The sequence below is a fragment of the Amblyraja radiata genome, chromosome 27 (genome assembly GCF_010909765.2).
Source record: "Amblyraja radiata isolate CabotCenter1 chromosome 27, sAmbRad1.1.pri, whole genome shotgun sequence".
In the NCBI taxonomy this organism is placed as follows: domain Eukaryota; kingdom Metazoa; phylum Chordata; class Chondrichthyes; order Rajiformes; family Rajidae; genus Amblyraja; species Amblyraja radiata.
The window spans coordinates 11,414,304-11,432,024 of record NC_045982.1 but is presented as its reverse complement, the minus strand read 5'-3'; the positions used below and the strand labels follow the sequence as shown (position 1 = coordinate 11,432,024).

At 42.4% G+C, this 17,721-nt stretch overlaps 1 protein-coding gene across 8 annotated transcripts in view; it reads left to right on the top strand.

Moving 5' to 3' along the window:
- Positions 1 to 12,280: 12,280 nt before the first annotated feature.
- Positions 12,281 to 17,721, top strand: part of LOC116988434 (homeobox-containing protein 1-like) — a 36,955-nt gene continuing 31,514 nt past the window's right edge. For all 8 annotated transcript variants that reach the window (XM_033045123.1, XM_033045124.1, XM_033045121.1 and 5 more), the window contains exon 1: positions 12,281 to 12,414. The gene's annotated coding sequence lies outside the window, so the exon portion shown is untranslated. The remainder of the gene's footprint in view (positions 12,415 to 17,721) is intronic.

Genomic DNA, 17,721 nt, shown 5'->3' with positions numbered 1-17,721 from the left:
GGTACTGCCAACTGCAGTGTGGTAAACAGTTTAAAAGGCCAACTGATGTACTGGTGGCATGTTCTTCACCTGAAGTCATCTCCCTCCCCACCCACCCTTGGGATGCGGTCGCCTCTCCGCTGTAGCCTGTAGACAAACGGTAAACTGGTTGGTGGGGGGGAGAATCTGCCATGAGTGAAGAAACAAGTCTTGTGACAGGATGTGCCTCGACAAAGTACTCAAATAGTAGACGCAATAACGCGACACCTTTGAGTGGCGCAGCTGGTAGAGCTGCTGCCTCACACCCTGGTTCGATCCTGACTTCGAGTGCTGTCTGTGTGGAGTTTGCACATTCTCCATGGGATCCTCCGGATGATCCGGTTTCCTTCCACATCCCAAAGACGTGCGAGTTTTTTTTAGGTTAATTGACCTCTGTAAATTGCCCTAGTTTGTAGGAAATGGGATAACATAGAACTAGTGCGATCTATGGTCTATGGGTGATCTATGGTCAGCGTGGACCAAGCGGGCTGAAGGGTCTGTTAATATGCTAATAAACTAAAATCCAGTGAGTAAGCACTCAATTATGAGGGTGAGATGACTGAGAATATATTGATAGGAAATTAAAAACTGAGGCAATGTACCAGTAGTGGATATTAAATTCACTGGCAGAATCTAAGATGGTGTTAAGATTTTATAGACCTTGTCATCAGAACACAGCAATGGGCAAGAATACCCGGCTTCTGCCTGGATCTTAAATCATCGATTGGCCAGTTTCTTGTCAAAGGTGATTCCAAAGTATATGTCGGCAACATCCACCACACTGCCCTAATCGGTTTTCTCAAATTGGTGAGACATAATTTCTCACACAGAAAGCATGCTGACTACAATATCTCTAATCAGTTGCTGACTTTCCAAATGCATGTGGATCCTGTCTCTCATGATAGTGTAAGGCTCAGCTGTGTATAGCTCCCAGGCTTTTTTTTGCAGCCTTTCTTAAATGGAGGCACAATATTAACCGCATTCTGGTTTTACAGCATCTTACCCTTGGCTATCAATGATACAAATATCTCTGCCAGTAGCCACACACTGTACATTCTTCCCTAGCTTCCTGGGGTACACGTGAAAAAGTTCCTCTTGATTTCCCTCTTACGTGTAACTTAATCGACTAGCTGCATTAAGGGGCTGTCCCACTGCGGCGACCTAATTGGCAAGTTTAGAAGAGTTTAGGAGAGTTTGAAAAAATGTCATGTTGAAGACCTCCTTCGACTATGTAGAAGCTTCTTCGACCTCCTTCGACTATGTTGAAGACTAGCTTCGAATAGCTTCGGTAAAATTGGACACCGAATAGCGGAGAGTGAAGACGACCTCCTTCGATCTCCTTCGACCTCCCTTCAACTATGTTGAAGACTACCTTTGACTACCCTCGATTACCTACGAATAACATGCCGACCTACTACGACCTACTTCGATTAAACCTACAGGTAAAAAAAGTATCGATTTTTTCCCATGGCGACCTTTTTTTACTTGCGGGCATTTTTCAACATGTTGAAAAAACGCCGCGACCTAGCTGAGGCCTCGAGTATGCGGAGACTACTCTCGAGCATGAAGGAAAGTTACAAAGACTTCCTAGGACCTCGTGTCGACCATGCTGAGAGTATGAGTCGAGGACAAACTCGTCTGAACTCGCGGATTAGGTCGCTGCAGTGGGACAGCCCCTTTAGTTAAATGGAAAGAAGGACAGATCATACGCTGGGATTTCTGTGGTAAGTTATGGATCGCTGGGTTCAATGAATCTTTTCAATGATCTACAAGATGTGATGAAAACTCTTCTTTTGCTTAAATGAGTGCAGCTCAACAAAGATCAAGAAAAACCACAATAAAGAAACTTACTTGATTAACACTTTGTTCACCAGCCTAAACATTTGCTCTCTCCAACACTAGAGCAATGTGACTGCAGTGTTCTCCACCTACAGATTGCACTCTAGTTACTCACATGCCTACTTTGAAAATAGTTCCTAAACCCCGCAGAAAGGACAAGGAAATAGAGGAACAACGCTACAAAAAACATGAGACACTGTAGATGCTGGTATCTGGGGCAAAAAAAAAAACTACTGGAGGAAATTAGCAGATCAAACGCCATCTGTGGAGGCAAAGGAATGGATGACATTTTGGGTTGTGACCCTTCTGCAGGACTCAGGTTAACAGACTATCCCTCTGTCTCCACAAATGCAACTTGGCCCATTTGTTCCTTCAGCAGTTTGATTTTTACCATAACCTGTAGATTCACCTCCAATTCACAGGCAAACCTGACTTGGAAATATATATATAACTCTTCTAGCGTTCTTCCTCTCACCCCTGCAATCAGTGTGAAGAAGGGTCCTGACCCGAAACGTCACCTATCCATGTTCTCTAGGGATGCTGCCGGACTCGCTGACTTACTCCAGCATTTTGTGTCTTTCCTTGGAGATATCCTTCCTTCATCACCACTAGGTCACAATCTTGGAACTTTATTCAAATCAGTGAATGACTGCAGTGGTAGAGGAAGGGAGCTTGTCACTGCAGGCTCATGGGTAATTTGTAATTAATATTATGTGCTGGGGATTGCCACTGATGTTCTCATCCTATAAATGTATTGAATACAAATCTTTGTATTTGGCTTATAATAAATCATAAATTGTTGGAAATAGTGTGTCAAGCAGCATATGTGAGTTTGTAACATAATCAACCTTTCAGTTTTAAAACCCTTTGTCAGAACTGGGAAAATGAGAAAAAAAGTTTGTTTTAAGTTCTTTAGAATAACACCATAAACTATTTTATGTATAAGTGAGAAAATTAATGAGATCTAAGTTTAATGCCGCATGTAAAAATCTATAATCTCTGAGAATGTAACTCTCATAGGACTGCCACACAATCTCTTGCAACCTGTTCACTGCATTCAATGCCCACCATTTTACATTAGTGAAACCAAGTATAGACAAGGTCTCTGCTTTGCAAAGTTCCTCCACTCCGTCTGTAATGTTGCATGTCATTTTAACTCTCCTTCCATTCCTGCACCACCCTATCTATCCTCTGCCTTCGCCGTTACTGCAGAGAGGCCAACTGCAAATTAGAAGAACATCTTATATTCTGCCTAGGTGGCTTCCAACCCACTGATATAAACATTAAGTGTTCCAATTTCAGCTAACCCACACTCTTGATTCTCCCACACATATGCATATCCAACAATTTGTTTTTCTCTTTGTTCACCTCTCCCATGGCCCGTCCCCTTCTGCTCCTGATCCCCTCCCCATCTGGTTCCTCTTATCACTTCATACCACCCTCTCCCCCCCACCTGCCTCCATCTGTCCATGATACTCTCCCCACCTGGTTCTACGTATCCCCTACCAGTTTTTTTCACACTCCCTACCCTCATACTTGACTCCATCTATCCAATACCCCTTCCCCATCCAGTTTCAACTATCACCAAACAGCCTCTATCCCATCCTCCTTCATAGTGCTATATAGTGGTAATCTTTCCTTTACCCTCTAAGTCCTGATGCAGGGTCCTGAGCCGAAGCGTTGACAGACATTTGCGTCCATAGATACTGTTTGACCTGCTGAGTTCTTCTAGCATTCTGTTTTTTATTCTAGTTTGTGCAAATGTTCATCTGAATGACAATGAACTTCATCTGTGCATAAAATCAAGACTTGACAAACAGAATTATACAAACATCGATTCAGCCGCACAGTTCTATTGGTGCACTGTACTAGGGTTTACAGAAACTCATCAAAGTACACTGCGATCAAGGCTAAAAGATAATGGGAATGGTGAAATTAATATCACTACATTGTTATGTGTGCCTGGCACCTCATTTTCAATGTTAAGAGCACATAACATATCTGATCAATACCACTGTAATCTGTAAACGCAGACTCATCATAAACCTCTTGGTTTGTGAAATGTGTTTGCTAAGGAAAATTTGCCTCAGGGAAAATTGAGTCAACTGAGCTGTTATCTGAACGAATGTATTAACTTTAGCAAGAACAAATTCCTCCAGCTACTAAAAGCTTCTGAACCATTGCCATTGCCATCCAACTGCCATTGACAGTTGTTGACATTTTACAGTTCTTCTGCTATTAGGTTTGCTTTTTTTTGGGATAAATTTAAGGTGAGAGGTGAAAGATTTAATAGGAACCTGAAGGGCAAAGTTTTCACACAGAGGGTTGTGGATATATGGAAATGAGGTGCCAGAGGAGTAGTTGAGGTAGGTATTATAACAACATTTAAAAGGCATTTGGACAGATAAATGGATAGGAAAGTTTTGGAGGGTTATGGGATACACAGGGGCAGGTGGGACTAGTACAGATGGGGCATCTTGTTCGGCATGGGCAAATTGGGCCGAAGGGCCTGTTTCCATGCTCTATGACATGATATTTCATAAGTATAAGGATCAAATTGAAGGTGGGTATGAGGAGCATAATGTGGTGCTGTGGTACAGCTAATAAAGCTGTTGTCCCAGAGCTGCAGCAATCCACGTTCAATCTCAGCATTTTATGCTGTGTACATGCAGTTTTCTCCCTGTGACCACTTGGGTTTCCTCTGGATACCCCGGATTCCTCCTACATTCTAAAGATGTGCAGGTTGGTAAGTCAATTGGTTACTTTCTGACCCATAGACCATTATCTATGGGACAATTTGCCGTAGAAAATTATCTGCATTGTATTGCTAGTGATATAATCTGGGGGGAGGGTGAGTTGATGAGAACATGGGGTGAACAAAAATGGGATTAGTGCACAATTAGTGTAAATAGGTGCTGTGGTCAATTTGGAGCCAATGGTTTCTTTCTAATCTGTATGAGTCTATGAAAGACTATATCACTTCATAAATGTTCCTGACCAGGTGCAGCTATGACAAAATTATTTTAGCTACATGCATTTTTGGTACAAGATATGTTTTAGCGGCAAGACATTTCTTGTCTTTTAAGTAAGTATATTTGCTTAAAAATTACAAATCACCACGTGCTATTTACTAAAATGATTGACTTGCCATGGAGGTTGTACAGTGAGGATTCACCACACTCATTTCAGGGATGGCAACTCTGGAATGTGAGGACAGATTATGTCTGCATTCTCTAGATTTTAGAAGAAAGAGGAGTGATCGCATTAACATTCACATCATTTTTACTGGGCTCAACAGGCTGGATACAAGAAATACAAGAAAGACTCAGAAGTCTAGAACCTGGGATTACAGTCACGGAATAAGGGAAGAGCTATTTAGGACTGAAATGAGGAGAAACATATTTACAACAGAGTAGTGAAGGAATTAGGGCAAATATGGATAGTGTTACAAGATGTTGATAAAGTAGAAAATCAGCCAGGGTGTCATGATGTCACTCTGTATGACCTTGGTTAGACTGCATTTGGAGTATTGCGTACAGTTCGGGTCACCCATTACAGGAAGAATGTGGAGGCTTTGGGGAGATAGCAGGTTTCCAAAATGCTGCCTAGATTAGGCAATATTAGATACAAGGAGAGGTTGGACAAACTTGGATTGTTTTCTCTGAAATGCCAGAGGTTGAAGCAAGACCTGATAGGTGTATATACAGTTATGAGAGGCATATATAAGGTAGCCAGACAGAACTTTTTCTCAGCATGGAAATGTTAAATAATCGAGGGCATAGGTTTAAGCGAGGGGGCAAAGTTTAAAGGAGTAGTGCAGAGCAAGTTTTTTACAAAGAGGGTATGAGCTCCCAGTGGTGGTGCGGACGCATATACAATAGTACAATGCGTTTGAATCCCCCTGATGTGGCTGATCTTTGTTCTGTGTCTTTGAGCTGATTATTTGTACCTACAGTATGTGCTGTGTGCATGCCTGTGTATGTCTGTTTCTTTTTGTGATTTTAGCTACCTGCTCTGGTCTGTACAGCACTTTGGTCAACATGGGTTGTTTTTAAATGTGCTTTATAAATAAATTTGATTTGATTTGATTTACAATAAGAGGCTCTCAGATAGTCACATGGTTAGGAATAGAGGGATATGGACCATGTGCAGGCAGATGAGATTAGTTTATCTTGGCACCATATTAGGCACAAACATTGAAGGCTGAAGGGCCTGTTCCTGTGCTGTACTGTTCTCTGTTCTATTATATTGAGTGGCTGAGTATGCTCAATGTCTCAGTTGGCCTATTCCTGCTCTTAATTCTTTCGATTTTAGGTTAACAGTGAATATATATTTAGTTTTTCTTTTTTTAAAAGTGCTCTGCCTTTTTTCTTACCACAAACAAAAAAATCACTGTTCACGTGCCTATTACAAAAAGTGAATATGAGAATTCAGATCATGTGGAAAATAATGTACAATGTTATTTAATTACTATTTAATACAAGTACCCACACTGTGGCTTTTAAATGCCAAAAGTGTCAACAATATATTTGATGAAATGAAGCAAAAATATATATTAATATATATATAATTGTTCAAATAGTTCAATTCCATACATTATTTTATCAGTACTCAGGGTAATATAAACACTCTTGGCTGTCCTAATAAAGTTGTTTTTAAAGCTGAAGTTTAGGTCCCTCAGTAATGAAGGTAGACAAAAATGCTGCAGAAACTCAGCGGGTGCGGCAGCATCTATGGAGCGAAGGAAATAGTTGCCTATTTCCTTCGCTCCATAGATGCTGCCGCACCCGTTGAGTTTCTCCAGCATTTTTGTCTACCTTCGATTTTCCAGCATCTGCAGTTCCTTCTTGAACATTCCCTCAGTAATGACATCTTTGTGAAATACCATCTGTTTCTGGAGGGATTGTTGAGAGCCCTGTTAGTCAAGTGAGTAGGTCATAAACTCTCCTGATTGAGAGATCACTAAAGAACCAGGATTGTTCAAGGATTACTTATATCATAGTAATAGTTTAAATAGAGACCTTGAATGGCTACCTTGAGTATTCCTACCTTATAAAGATCCAGAGACCCATGGCAGCATTGGGTGTCTATGTTTGGTGACTAATTCAAAGATTGGAGGGAATCAAAGCCATGTGTGTTTGCAGCTAAGATGACAGTCAGTGGGGACGGTTGGTGACAGGAAAACTAAAACAGTTGAATTATAGATTAGATTTAAATCATATGAAAAGTGAAATAATGAAACAGAAAGAATGGACTAAGAGAGATAAATAAAATGGATAGGCAAAAAATGATTTATAAAAACCCATAAATCTCCAACAATAATTAACTTATTCATGAGTGTGCTTTCTGGAACTTAAATCCATAATAGTAGCAAGTACTCTTAGCTTTAAAGCTCATCTCAACTCAAATTCCAAATATCACATATCAACATACTGTAATAGAATACAAGAAACAAAAACAACCCGCAGCCTATAAATGAAGCATTGTTAGGCCACAAGGAATAATTGGAGGTGGATGTGTAATTGGGACAGTTTTGCTCTCCCCATTGAAAAATGCAAACTATTCATACTTGGAATGAAAATTATGTAAATTTGTCACTAATGTTGCATCCACCTGCCAATGGTGGGGCTCCATAGGAGGAGATTGTGCAATTGCAGTTTAACAAGTTTACATAAATAATTTTGATTATTGCCTGGAATATCTAAATTCATAATTGAGAGATTGACAACTAATGCTAGTTAGGGATTTTTTAAATAAAATTTGTAATTGAAAACATTAAAGTCACATGTATATGTAACATTTTTAATATGAAATGCACAATCGCAAACCTGAGCAAGTGCATACATACATAATAAATTAAAAGTAGGTTATATTTACATAAGAGAAGGTAAGCTCTTGGGAGTTTTTTTCAGTGTTTCTTTTCAGTAGCTGTTGATTTAAAAACCGGTCGGGAACAGCCTGCCACACATACCTTCAAGGTCGGCAGAGGAGCGGCAGGTGAAAGAGTGAGTGCAGGAATTGGCTGAGGAATTAATTCACAAATCAATAAATTGGCGAATTCGGCAATTTATCAGCCAATATAAGCAAACTTTGCTCTAGGGGAGCGGCCTGTCTGGGGAAGTGCCTTGTGAAAAAAGTGTGATTCTTCGGCTCAAGAGTCTTCAGTGAGGAGGCTGAGGGAGGAGACTACGCCAAACGTTGAAGAGGGTGAGACGCAGCAAGGAAATGACAGGTAAGCTGATAGAGTGATGCTTGCAGGATGTGGGAGGTCAGGGACACTGATGGTGCCTCTGGCTGCTACAACTGTGGAAAGTGTGTCCAGGTTCAGCTGCTGAAGGACCGTGTTGGGGCACTGAAGAAGCAACTTGATGACCTCAGAATCATCCGGGCAAGAACAGGGAGATAGGGGGTCTGAATGTGTGGCTGAGGAGCTGGTGCGGGAAGCAGGGATTTAGATTCTTAGACCACTGGAATTGTTTTGGGGTAAGGGTGAATTGTACAAAAGTGAAGGGTTACATCTTGATAGGGGGGGGGGACCAGCATACTGGCAGGCAGGTTTGCCACTGCTACACGGGTGGGCTTAAACTAAATAGTGGGGGGAGGACACAAACTGGAGATATAAGGATGGAGTTAAAGGGAAAGAGAGTATAAGAAAAGTTAAGAAAGACATCAGAGTTAACGGGGCAGAAAGCTCAGGAAGGGATAGGAGAGTATGGCCAAGATAAATAGGAATTGATGTAAATGGTGAGGGGTGTAATGGATTAAAAGTATTATATATGAATGGAATATTCAAAGGTATACGTACTATCGAAAAGACAGACAGATGAGCAGAGGGGATGGGGTAGCTCTGTTGGTGAGGAATGAAATTCAGTCCCTTGTGAGGGGTGACATAGAATCAGGAGATGTAGAGTCAGTATGGATAGAACTGTGGAACTGTAAGGGTAAAAAGACCCTAATGGGAGTTATCTACAGGCCCCCAAACAGTCGCCTGGATATAGGGTGTAAGTTGAATTAATAGTTAAAATCGGCATGTCACAAAGTTAATGCTATGGTTGTTATGGAAGATTTCAACATCAGGTTGGCATTGGTCCCCAAGAAAGGGAGTTTGTGGAGTGTCTCCGAGATGGATTCTTAGAGCAGTTTGTGCTGCAGCCTACCAGGGAGAAGGTAATTCTGGGTGTAATGTTGTGTAATGAACCGGATTTGAAAAGGGAACTCGAGGTAATGGAGCCATTAGGAGGTAGTGACCATAATATGATATGTTTTAATCTACAATTGGAGAGGAAGAAGGGAAAAGCGGAAGTGTCAGTATTACAGTTGAACAAAGGGGACTATGGAGCCATGAGGGAGGAGCAGGCCAAAGTTGACTGGAAAGATACCCTAGCAGGAATGACAGTGGAACAATGGCAGGTATTTCTGAGAATAATACAGAAGGTGCAGGATCAGTTAATTCCAAAAAAGAAGAAAGATTCTAACGGGAGTAAGGGGCGAACGTGGCTGATAAGGGAAGTCAAGGACAGTATAAAAATAAAAGAGAAGCAGTATAACAAAGCAAAGATGTGCGGGAAGCCAGATTGAGAAACTTTTATAGAGCAACAGAAGATAACTAAAAAGGCAATACAGGGCGAAAAGATGAGGTAGGAAGGTAAGCTAGCCAAGATTCTAAAGGAGGGTAGTAAAAGCTTCTTTAGGTATGTGAAGAGGGAAAAATGAGTTAAGACCAAAGTTGGACCCTTGAAGACAGAAACAGGTGAATTTATTATGGGGAATAAGGAAATGACAGACGAGTTGAACAGGTACTTTGGATCCCTCTTCACTAAGGAACACACAAACAATCTCCCAAATGCATTAGTGGCCAGAGGACCTAGGGTGATGGAGGAGCTGAAGGAAATTCACATTAAGCTAGAAATGGTGTTGGGTAGAATGATGGGACTGAAGGCTGATAAATCCCCAGGGCCTGATGGTCTGCATCCCAGGGTACTTAAGAAAGTGGCTCCAGAAATTGTGGATGCATTGGTGACCATTTTGCAATGTTCTATAAATTCAGGATCCATTCCTGTGAATTAGGAAAACCAGGTACAGCAGGCAGTGAAGAAAGCTAATGGCATGTTGGCCTTCATTACGAGAGGAGTTGAGTATAGGAGCAAAGAGGTCCTTCTGCAGCTGTACAGGACCCTAGTGAGACCACACCTGGAGTATTGTGGGCAGTTTTGGTCTTCAAATTTGAGGAAGGACTTTCTTGCTATTGAGGGAGTGCAGTGTAGGTTCACAAGGTTAATTCCCGGGATGATGGGACTGTCATATGTTGATAGAATGGAGATGAGGAAAAACTTTTTCACCCAGAGAATTGTGAATCTGTACCACAGAAGGCTGTGGGGGCCAATTCTCTAGATGCTTTCAAGAGAGAGTTAGATAGAACTCTTAAAGATAGCGGAGTCAAGGGATTTGGCAAGGCTGGCCGTCTTCGAGCTGTGGCGGCGTTCGGGCGCTCCAGTGGCAGCGGCACGACTCGGGGCTGAAACGGCGCTCCGGTGAGAGCGGCCCGTCCCGAGGCTGAGACACTCCGGTGGCAGCGGCACAACTCGGAGCTGGGACGGCGCTCCGGTGAGGACGGCCCGGCGCGTGGCTGGGACGGTGCTCCCGTGGCTGAGGCGGCCCGGCGCGGGGCTGGGATGGCGCTCTGGTGCGGACGGCCTGGCGCGCGGCTGGGACGGCGCTCCGGTGAGGGCGGCCCGGCGCGGGGCTGAGGCGGTGCTCCGGTAGCTGAGGCGGCCCGGCGCGGGGCTGAGACGGTGCTCCGGTAGCTGAGGCGGCGTTCTGGCGGCGGCGACCTGAATCCAGGGCTCGGCTGCGGGCCAGTGGACGACATCAACGGGAGCTCGCAGGTCACAGGCTGGTGCCTGTTTTCCGGAGCTCCCGCGGCAACAGCTGCGTCCGCTGGACTGGAGGGCGGCAGCTTCGACCACCTCGGGCCGCGGAGCTTGAACAGGCCCGTTCGCGGAGCTCGGTGAGCCGCGAGACTGACTTACCATCACCCGGTGGTATCGCCTCAGCGCAGAGGGAGAAGAGGAGGGAAGAGACAGTAACCCTAAGATTTTTGCCTCCATCACAGTGAGGAGGTGCCTGGTGAACTCACTGTAGTGGATGTTAATTCGTGTTTATTGTGTGTTTTGTTGTTTATTATTATATGTATGGCTGCAGGCAACGACCGAAAGGTCTGAATGACAAATAAAGGATCTAAGTCTAAGTCTAAGTCTAAGAAGGCTGGAACGGGGTACTGATTGTGGATGATCAGCCATGATCACATTGAATGGCGGTGCTGGCTTGAAGGGCCGAATGGCCTACTCCTGCAACTATTGTCTATTTAAGCTACGACTGAGACTTGGTAGCTATGTTATAAGGAATTTTAAATAAATTGACTCTGTTATAAGCAATTTTAAATAAATTGAAGATTGCCAAATTCTGATGTTTGCGTTGAATGATTCTTTGCAAAGCATCAATTGGACAATCACTCCGGGGCGAGCACAGGGCGCCATGCACGGCTCTCGGACAGAGTGACAGCTGCTGTCGTGCAGGGCGCTCGGGCTGACAGGAGCCGCCGTGCACGGTGCTCAGAGTGACAGCGGCTGCAGTGCACGGTGCTCAGTGAGAGCGGCTGTAGTGCACGATGCTCAGAGTGACAGCGGCTGCAGTGCACGGTGCTCAGTGAGAGCGGCTGTAGTGCACGGCGCTCAGAGTGACAGTGGGCGCCGTGCACGGTGCTCAGAGTGACAGCGGCTGTAGTGCACGGCGCTCAGAGTGACAGCGGCTGTAGTGCACGGTGCTCAGCAAAGATACTAGAGTATCTTTGGTGCTCAGTGAGAGCGGGCGCCGTGCACGGTGCTCAGAGTGACAGCGGGCGTCGTGCACGGTGCTCAGAGTGACAGCGGGCGTCGTGCACGGTGCTCAGAGTGACAGTGGGCGCCGTGCACGGTGCTCAGAGTGACAGTGGGCGCCGTGCACGGTGCTCAGAGTGACAGTGGGCGCCGTGCACGGTGCTCAGAGTGACAGCGGCTGTAGTGCACGGTGCTCAGAGTGACAGTGGGCGCCGTGCACGGTGCTCAGAGTGACAGCGGCTGTAGTGCACGGTGCTCAGAGTGACAGTGGGCGCCGTGCACGGTGCTCAGAGTGACAGCGGCTGTAGTGCACGGTGCTCAGAGTAACAGTGGGCGTCGTGCACTACGCTTAGAGTGACAGTGGGCGTCGTGCACGGCGCTCGGACTGACTGACAGCAGCCGCCGCGCGCGGTCCCGGGCTCAGGCTCAGGCTCATGCTCGTGCCGCCGCCAGCGCCGCCGGGTGCACGCGAGGCGCGCGCGCGAGCACGTGGGAGGAGGAGGAGGGGGAGGGGCAGAGAGTGTGGACGAGGGAGGAGGGGAGGGAGGGAGGTGAGAGGTGAGGGGTGAGAGCTCCTCACAATCTGTCATGGCGAATGATGGAGCAGCGACTTGGGCTTTGCTGTGACTCGCAGCTCTGGCTGTAACGGGCGGATCGCCGAGCTGCAGGCGGCAGGACACCGGTGAGTTTCCAGACAAACTGCAGGATCCGGGCGGGGGCAGGAGATATCTTGGCCGGTAGCTCTTCTGAGAAGGGAGTTTTTTTTAACGATGAGAGCCACGTTATTTGCAGTGTTTTGATCGCTAGTTTTCAGCACAATACTCTTTATTGAATCCAAAAGGCTCCCCCTGCGATGAGTTTACGGGCACTTTAAATATAAGCAGATCTTTTGTGTGATGTTTGGATATTTTTTTCGCTGTACACTATTGTGTACTAAACTATAATAAAACAATTTTTCTACAGTATCCCTACTGTGTCCAGATCACCCACTCGCTTAATGATTTGTAGTGGTCTGCTTTGTTTACAGTTTTTATTTTATTCTTCTGGCTCTTTCAATTGTTCTTTTTTTATTTTTGCATAACAGTTTTTTTCTAAAATCGTATTCGCCATCAAGAAAATCCAGGGCAGTGTAAAAGTTAAAATCTCGATGCCGTGTGCGGAGTTGTGATTTTTTTCGTAATATCATCGCACAACGATGATTAAAATAAAACCGGAAAGATTACAAAATCATTCAGAAGCATCATGCTCTGCTGCATGTTTTTTAATTAACATTTGGCTTCGTTTCAAGAGATTACATGTTTGAAGCAAAATGGGTGATGGGACACGAAACGAATGATGCTCGACTAAATACAAAATGTTTAAATTCATTGTGATTGATAGTATCCCTTCAAAAAAGGTATAAACAATAGTACAGTTTCAGGTCTTTGTGATATCATTGATATGTAATGTTCAATATTTTAATAGTTTAATTTACTTTAAGATAAAATAACTGTTATATCATACCACCATAAAAATAATCATGACTACTTACTAAAGTTAACTTGAATACAATCAAAACATCTTTACTTTGAACACTTTTTAAACTAAATATTACTGAAGTTTCACAAGATTTCTTTTGCTATTTCAATAGTGTTATTAATCTATTTAAAGCCATATGCCATCACTATTAAAATAGTTTAATGTAATTATACAAATTCTATTTTGGAAACTGTTACTTCAAGCATTCAAGTAACTGTATATTATGGAAAATAAATTACTTTGAACGTTTTTTCCTTCAGTTTTGTGAAAACTTTCAAACCCCTCATTCATAAGCAGGTCGAAATTGAGACTTGATTCTTACTCTACAATAACATTATATTGAACTAGATCAAGTTATGAACCAAATGCAGGACAGAATGCCACAGGAGATCCTTCTTCCCTGTGGCTATCAAACTTTACAACTCCTCCCCCTTCTGCCATGGGGTAGACTGAGACTGACTCTCCCCTCTCCCCCCCCCCCCCCCCCCCCCCCCCCCAATCTTTCCACATCCCCAAGCCTTTCCACTCGTCACTTTAATTTTATGTATTTTGTGTTTTTATGACTGTTGGCAGATCAATTTCCGTCCTGGGATAAATAAAGTTCTATCGTATCTAGAACCCTTCTAGATTAAGCTAAAAATTCAAAACAATAAAGCACCAGAAAACCTCTTTCTTCAGTGTATTTGAGCAAGAACTGAATATTTTGATATAGGAGATTTAAGGAAGTGCAGCTGCTGCTTTGTACAAAAAAAAGACACAAAGTGCTGGAGTACCACAGCAGGTCAGGCAGCATCTCTGGAGAGCATGTCTAGGTAACGATGCAGACCATGACACTCCAACGATCTGAAGAAGGGTCCCGACCCGAAAGTCGCTTATAAATGTTCTCCAGAGATGCTGCTTGGCCTGCAAAGTTACTCCAGCAATATGTGTATTTTTAAAATATTTTGGTAGCTGTCCCCAAATAATTAGAAAGACTAGTGAGGGGAGAGAATGATGGCTTCATGTTGTTAAGCTAAAAGATTATAGTATGGATTTTGTTTGGGAAGAACAAAAGGGAAGCTAGTGTTAGGTGGTAAAACTTTGTGTTTAGTGTCAACAATCTATAAAAACAAGTCGAAAGGGAACTGATGTGATGCATTTCATCATCAGACTTTACAAGATAGTTAATTAATTTGAAATGAAGGGCTAATAACTCCTCTTTGCTGACGTTGGGTTATTTTCTAATAAGGAAGGTAAGAGGATTGACAGCAGAATCTTTCTCTGTCCGTCTTGCATTTTGACAGGGAGGGGAGCGGTCTGGGTTGGGTACAGAAATTGTATCCATTGCCCAAAGAAGTGACAGAAATCAAATAAATGATAATGCACAAGAACAAATATCCATTTGGTGGTTACTTTAAGTACAAAATCTTTAAATTTTACGTCAGTAAAATGTGAATTTTAACTCTCGAATTTCAATACACACTCTTTAATTTAAGCAGAATTCTGAACAAATAAATAGTGCTGCAGTTAGTCACGAGGAACTGCAGATTCTGGAAGTTTAAGAAAGTATTAGAGTAACTTAGCAGGTCTGGCGGCATCTCTGGAGAAAATGGATAGGCGATATTTTATATCGGAACCCTTCTTCAGATTGGTTGTAGTAGGGGAGAGAAAACAGGAAATAAGGTGGGGCGGGACAAAGCCAGGCAAGTGCTAGGTAGATATAGGTGAGGAGGGTTGATTGGCAGATGGTTGGACATAGACCAGATATGAAAAGGAGACAAAAGGCTGTGAGATAAGGTGAGTTGATTTCCATGGTGTTGTACCCTGTTCAATGTATAGTAGGATTTAAAATAAAACTTGTGAGAATACTGGCTAGTATTTAACAGGAACACGGTCAACTAATGAGTAAATATACTGGAGAAACTCAGCGGGTGAGGCAGCATCTATGGAGCGAAGGAAGTAGGAAGGGTTTCGGCCCGAAACGTTGCCTACTTCCTTCGCTCCATAGATGCTGCCTCACCCGCTGTGTTTCTCTAGCATTTTTGTCTACCTTCGATTTTCCAGCATCTGCAGTTACTTCTTAAAAATAATGAGTAAATATTATTGAATTGTCAGCATCAGCTCATCAGGTATCCGTAAAAGCTCTCAAATTTATTGCTAAAACATCTCCTCTACATAGAAGGTAGACACAAAATGCTGGAGTAACTCAGCGGGACAGGCAGCGTCTCTGGAGAGAAGGAATGGGTGATGCTTCGGGTCTAGACCCTTTTTCTACACCTGCCTTCTTAAAATTTACATCTCTGTCCAAACTTATGGTCATCTATTTCAATATTTCATTCTTTTTTTATATCAAATTTTGTTTGATAAATACTACTGGAAGGTTAATGTGAATGGTTTTTATTTTGTAAAGATGAAATCTAAATGTTATAATTTAGAAATTGTTGCGTTTTCTAGGCAAAATAACAAGTGTTATATTTGATGTCATTTAGGATTGGAAAGGGGTAATTTGTGTATGTTTTTTCAAAATACATACACAATTAAAGATTGTGCATAATCCAATGTCTCCTCAACGGTACCTCTTAATTTGTTTGTAGACTTAAAAACGGCATGAAGAGTCATAAGCAAAGTAGGAAGTAACTTTGGGATGGAGCTTTAATTTGTATCTTGCTTTCAGAAATAGTATGAAAATTATATATATATATATATATATATATACATATCTATAGAGCAGAATCTAACTTTGTTAAACGACAACACTATAACAAGCGATATCTCCCTGGACCATGTGCAACTGACATATATATTCAAATATGCATGTATGCATATATATATGTGTGTGTGTGTGTGTGTGTGTGTATATATATATATATATATATATACACACGTACACACACACACGTACGCACACACATATATATACACACACACGCACACACACATATATATTTCCAAATATCTGTCAGCAATTTCACATGGTCCAGAGAGATATCATTTTTTTTTATAGTGCTGTAGTTTAGCGAAGTTAGATTCTGCTCCTGGTAATATTTCAGGATTTGGAGACATTGAATTGGCTGATTCAGAACAAAAGCATTCTTAAAAAGCCATTCCTAGGTTTGAATGTTCTGAAGAAGGGTCTCGACCCGAAACGTCACCCATTCCTTCTATCCCGAGATGTTGCCTGTCCCGCTGAGTTACTCCAGCATTTTGTGTCGATCTTCAAAAGTTGCAGGACACAGTTCAATCCATTGGCATCCTTCTTGTGATTGGAGAGGTAGTTTGCTCATTGACAAACTGATATGAATAGAAAAGAATCAATATATGGATACACGGTACAGAGTGTACAGGTGAATAATGCAACAGTTAAGCATCTGATCTGCTTTATGATCGATAAAAGTGGCTGTGAATAATGTAGTTAAAACAAAATGTCCCCTTTTGTATTCCAAGGCACATCTGTAAATTAGTATTGTGGAACGTTTGGAGAGTTGTAGATTCAGGTTGGCTGTTAATCTAACTGGCATTGTCAGCGTTAAGCTATATAATGGCCTCAGATGATACAGTTCTACTTCTGATTTACTGCTGATTTGTTCTATGCAAAGAAGTGCAGGATCCTGCCAATGCCAATCACCAAACGCATTTTTTTCTGATTGTTATTTCATTTTTGTTTTGCAAATCTGCTGCCTTTTCTCCCAACTTTACATTTGAAATACAATTACTATTCTCAATTGGTTGTGGAACGCCTGTCATGAAGTTTGGAAGTTGTAATTTTCTCTCTGGAGTCTGTAGAAAATTCTGCACTATTTTTGCAGTTAGAGGTGCCTTTGCTGTAGATATGGTTGACAAATATGGGTAATCGGGCTGTTTTGGCCTTAAATTTCCTTACACAATGTTTGTCATGCAGTAGCAACTCAGATGAAAGTACTATAATAGTGATGCACAATCCCCAACTTTAAGACTCATTAAAACATCACCCATTGCTTCCATGAGATAGCCTGCTCTCACGACCTTCCTTTGGACATGTCTTGTTACCTGATGCACTTCTGCCGTTCAATGTAGGTATTAGGATACTTCTGGAATGAATGCTGGTAACCCTTGATGAAGTTTGACCTTCATTTTTTCCCATCATCTCTACTCACTGTGAGAAAAGGTTTGTGCAATTACTGCAGGGATATGAGAGTACCATTGCTGTTAGTGTCAACATTTGTAACAAGATGGACATGAAAAGAAGAAGTGTTTCAAATGAACATCAATTACCATAAAGGTAATTTTACCAACTAAGTGAGAACTGCAGCAATAAATGCAGAAATTGTTTGAAACTATTGGTAAAATATTCAAGCGTGGCTTTTAAAATCCAATTTTGAGCCTACAAATTGAGGTTTCCAATTGAACTATTGAAAGTTAAGGTGATGGCTTTTGTGTCATCAAATCAAATTTCCATCATCCATCTTTGGAAATGTACACAAATATGCTAAAGGATCAAAAATAGGGCATGACA